The sequence below is a fragment of the Bos taurus genome, chromosome 26, assembly GCF_002263795.3.
Source record: "Bos taurus isolate L1 Dominette 01449 registration number 42190680 breed Hereford chromosome 26, ARS-UCD2.0, whole genome shotgun sequence".
NCBI classification, from domain to species: domain Eukaryota; kingdom Metazoa; phylum Chordata; class Mammalia; order Artiodactyla; family Bovidae; genus Bos; species Bos taurus.
The window spans coordinates 42,887,006-42,892,476 of NC_037353.1; positions in this window are offsets into that span (position 1 = coordinate 42,887,006).

Below are 5,471 nucleotides of genomic sequence, written 5' to 3' on the forward strand. Positions count from 1 at the left end.
AGATTCCATCTGTGTGACTCATGACGGCCACCCCCTCGGAGTTAGAACTCACCACGGTCTAACGAACGTCATGGGGGTGAAGGTGCCCCTTCCATTCCTTCCTGCATCTGATTCGCTCTGTGACATTTTAATCAGTTCGAACTGGAGCAAATCTCCCTTAATCACCCTCTGGAAATCTTTAATTGTTAAATTTTTTTTTTTTTTTGCTGCTTAAAGTTTCATTATTTTTAAATAATCCAATTTTACGGGCATTGCATCCTTAATGTGACCTAATTATAGGGGATGTTTTGGTAAAGAAGCAGTGGGCTGCTTCATTCGGGAGTCCTTGCCTTCCCACGAAAGTGGCTGCCTTGAGGATTTTCAGGATTCTGATCATTGCACACTGTAATTATACGTATTTTTACTGGCAGCTGTGAAAATGCTGCGTTTCAAATAATTAAATGAAACACAACCAGAACTGCACGAGAAGATATACACCTTACATAAAAGCAACAAAATTGGCTTCAGATTACATCTTCAGAGCTACCTTAATGAGGCCCCAGCTAATGCCCATTTTTCACTGTCCCCCAAGAAGCAGTGGGAAATGTATGAATTTGTCTCCAAATAAGTGAATTTGGGACATCTGAGTCCTGGCTCTGCTTCTTCGCCAGCAGTGTGACCTTGGCTGAGCCACTTTCCTCCTGGGTTTTTGTTTCCTTACCTGTAAAACGGGGTTGATGATAACAGTACAGCTTGCCAGCACAGCTGTGAGTATCAAGTGAGACGATGGAAGTAAACCTGCTTTGTACAAATTAGAAAGACCTGATGAGCTGCTCAGAGCCTCAGCTTCCCCAGAGGATGAACTGGAGGAACTGAAGGCCTGGTGTCCGTCAGCCAAGCCAACGTCCCCCACCACTGGGCTTTGTCCTGCCCTCAGGCTGGACACCCCAGTACGCTCCCTATCATCTCAGGAGCCCCACTGACCCAGGGCCCCAGGGTCAATGTCCTGACATCTCCATTTGGACTCCCTGTTTTCATTCTCCTTGAGGATGACTGGAGATCCAACGAAATGGGTATTTCAGGAAAACCCAAAGCACAGGGCATGGAGCCACTGTCCCCAGAGTCAGGCTGCTTTGTTTTTACATAAAGGTAAAACTTGACCACATGGTGGAATCAACCATGAATGTTTTTGGTGAAACCTTTCATAAAATAATCTGAAAATAAGCTTTCAATACACATTTCTTAAATGAATGGATGGACCAGAGCCATCAAAAACAAAAACAAAAAGACAAACTTTGGGGGAATATAAATAGAAATTTGGAACACCTTAAACTGCTAATCCTTTGAATGTCTCCTTATTCCTTAAATCTGAGTCTGGCCCCTATTTGAGTAAGAAGGCAGGTGCTCGGTTTTCCCGTTGCAAGCAATTCAAGTGGGACTCTGGTCAGCAGGCTTGTTCTCACTGTGCCATGGAACCCTCAACTGGAGTGGATTTCTCCATGGCATCGGACATTGTAGACCCATCTGAGGTTTAAATACACAGGTGCATATTGACAGGACCAGTGTCCTTCAAGGAGGAGAGACGTGCAGGTGGACCGTGGCCACCTTCACCATCTGCTGGTGCCCATTCGCCTGCCCCCTGGAGTCACTATCACTTTCCGATTCTACTTACTGTAACCTTTTCCCTGCTCTGTGTGCCACTTGTTCACTCTTTGACGTGACTAATTAATTATAACCCTTGCTTGAAGAATGACACCATTTACTGAAGTCACTTCAGATGCCACTCCATGGGCCCAAGGGCCACCAGAGGCATCGAGGGAAGTAGACCATTGTCCTGCTGGACTCTGGGCAGCAGGCAGTTTGCAGCATGGCTGTTGTCGAAATATGACCATAGCCTAATGAAACTGAAAGCAGGAAGTGACTCTCTCAGCAGCAGGGGAGATGGCTGGCAGGAAGAACTCCGGGATGGGGGTTTCTGCCAAGGGGGGTCCTGCCCTGGCTGCACCCCCAGGCCCCTCCACTCCAGAAGCTGTAGCATCCCCCGAGGTGGCTGCTGCCGTCTCCCTCCAAGACAAAGGTGCCGTGGCAACTGTTGCGATTAATCACCCCTGACATCTGAAGGATTGACTGCTGGGGTCGTTTGGCAAAATGGCAAAGCCCAAGGGACTGCACGGCTCCTTCCCACCTGAGGAGACTGGGAGCATCGCCGGCCTCTTAGAACCTCAGTGTCCTTGTCTCTAAAATGGGACCAGGGATAATGAGTGTCATACTAATCATTTAGAGCTTCCCAGGTGGTACAGTGGGAAACATTCTGCCTGCCAATCCAGGAGACACAAGAGATGTGTGTTCGATCCCTGGGTCAGGAAGTTCCCTAGAGTAGAAAACGGCAATCCACTCCACAATTCTTGCCTGGAGAATTCCATGGAGAGAGGAGCCTGGCGGGCTACAGTCGATGGGGTCGCAGAGGGTTGGACACGACTGAGCGCACACACACATGCAAACACTAGTAATTTGGTCATAGGCTCATCCATGTAAAATAAACAGCAAATATACAAGTATATTGAATAATATAGTACTTTCACTCATGTTAACCATATTTTATCCTTATGATAACTTTGGGAACTTTTTATTAGCGTGATGATTTTACTGATGAGGAAATTAGTGTTCCAAGAGGTCCCGTGACTTACTTGTGGTCACTGAGCTGGCAGAGGGGTGGTGCTGGTGATCAGCTCAGGGTGCCCTGCACTAGTATGTACCCACTGGCTCCTCAACGTGCATCACAGGTTCAGTTTCCTCAGCAAGTCCCTCCAAAGAGCCAAACAAACCACTCAGCAAGACCATTTAGATCAGTGCTGTCAATATTGTGGACATGGTCACATGTGGCCACATGTAATCAAAATGAAATCAAGTTTAAAATCTAGTTCCTGAGCCACAGCAGAAGTCTCTGGTGCTGAGGAACTGGCTCTGTCAGACCATGGTTCATCCCCTTTTAAAACCAATTTTTTTCCCCCATCTCTGGTCTATAAGTATTTTTTTAAGAAGGAAAGGAAAAAAAAACCTACATTGGGATCGACTTCTGTATCAATCCACGCTATGTTGCCATCCATGATTTAAGACTGTAGAATCTTGAATAATCTATATCATTTTAACAAATAAATGATTTACTATGACAGGGGAAAAAATCTAGTTCCTGTTTTACCAGTTGCTGTGGCTGGTGTACTGGGCCGTACACTGTTCACGCTGGCTCAGAAAATTCTACTGGACTATTTATTCCTAACCTTCCTCTCAGCCCTGTCTTTTCTCCATGGGCAAAATCTTTCTTCAGGTCAAAAAAACTTAGCTTGTTTCATCAGCACCAGCCAGTTAGGAGATGGCAAGTCTTCTCTAATTTGTAGCAAATCTGACAGCAAAGACAGAGATGTTACAATCTTGATCAGAAAGAACAAAATCCTGCTGGGGGAAAAGGGAAAATTCACTCATCAAGTATTGTTTAAATTATTTGAAAATATACTGCATCTGTTTAATGTTTAAAGCCAAAGAAAGTGGCAAAGTAACCGAGCATGAGATAGCTTTCAATAAATAATCATGGAATAAATAGGAATATTCGCATGGGAGCCCTGGAAATGCACGAGTAGTTTGGTACCAATAAAATGCAAAGGATAAAAATAAAATACAATACAGCAGCAAAAGTATTTATATAAATCATGAAAATGTAAGGAAAGAAAAAGAGCCAGCTGCCCCAGCTCACATTTGGAACAAGGTAATATGAGAAATATAAGTCTGCCACCAAAGACTGTATTAGAAGCCAGGAAATAACGAACACGATTGCATTGTAGTTTTTCCAAGGGTGAAATTTACAAACGATTTACTATAAATGTTTACCCAGTGTACAATAGAGAAATGTGATCAGAGATAATTTATCTTAAAATTTTCAGCACATTCTTACGTATTCCACTTGAGAAGGGAACGTGGGGCTTTTAAACGTGCTATTGTATGTTCACCTCCCCCAGAGGCCTCCCACCCTCTTTTTTATTTTTATTTTTTTTCCTTTTTGGCTTAACTAAAGCGACTGGACAAAGTTGTCCCTTCAAACCTCTGCTAAGAAAGTCAAGTTGTGTGGCCTGCAGTGAGGTATTAATTGATGACCAATCAGATCAATACCCATTCAATGAATCCATTTCAGAGTGAAATCCACATCCGGAGGAAGGAACACTTTGCTCTTATAACCTACATGGAGAGGGCTGATAGATGTCTCCCTGTGGGTCTCCTGCACCTAATAGGGTTCATACCTTTGTTTGTTGGACAAACTATTCTCTAGACCAGTTCAAGTTAAAGACAAAATCTTTGGAGCTGGAAGACAGACATTCAAGGTCAGCTCTGCCCTTATCTGCCCTCAGGCCTCCCCCAAACTGTTTAGTTTGTTTTTTAGTAAAGGGGACCCATGGATGTGATGTTAGAAGCACTTTTATACCACGAAGCATTAGGTGGTGATGTTATTGTTCAGTCGCTAAATCAAGTCTGACTCTTTGTGACTCCATGGACAGCAGCATGCCAGGCCTCCCTGTCCATCACTATCTCTCAGAGTTTGCTCAGATTCACGTCCATTGAGTCAGTGATGCCATCCAACCATCTCATCCTCTGTTGCCCCCTCAGTCTTTCCCAGCATCAGGGTCTTTTCCACATCTTCGGATGAGGTAGCCAAAGTATTGGAGCCTCAGCTTCGGCATCACTCCTTCCAATCCTTTAGGATTGACTGGTTTGATCAGCATTAGGTGAGTGTCAGGTTATTATAGTGAAGGATTTTTCTGGGTGTGACACTCTACCCACTACTTTTCCAACCTCCTCCCCAAATGCTCATGCTGCAGAGGGCAGGATCTGCGCTGCAGAGGGCAGGATCTGCTCAACAGATCACAGTGAGATGCTGGTGTCTTCCATATGTCAGCCTTTCTAGTTCTAGGAAAAAACTGGCAAAGGGACTGGGGTTGTCTAGTCTGGAGAAGGGAAGACCTGAGAGCCTAGCTGACACTTCTAAACATCGAAATGACTCCTGGGTGGCAATGAATAGGCCTGTTCTCCCAGGCTCCAGAGATAGGATCTGTGTGGGGAAACAGACACCAGCCCAGCCTAAAATTGTTCTTACAGTTAGAACTCCTGCAGAGCTCTCTTGAGAGGTAATGAGTTCCCCATCCCTGGAAGTATTTAAACAGAGGCTGGGTTCCCCACCAGTTGAGAAAGTGGGTAAGATAACTCTAAGGAACCACTCTCAGGTTCTAGGCTAGGAGGGAAGTCCAAGCTGATCCTCAGGACTTCCCTGATGGTTCAGGGGCTAAGACTCTATGGGTTCGATCCCTGGTGGGGGAACTAGTCCCATGTGCCACAACTAAGACCCTGGGCAGCCAAATAAATTAATAAAAATAGTGCCCAGTAGACTGCTCAGTCATGTCTGACTCTCTGCAACCCCATAAACTGAAGCCACAAGACTCCTCTGTCTA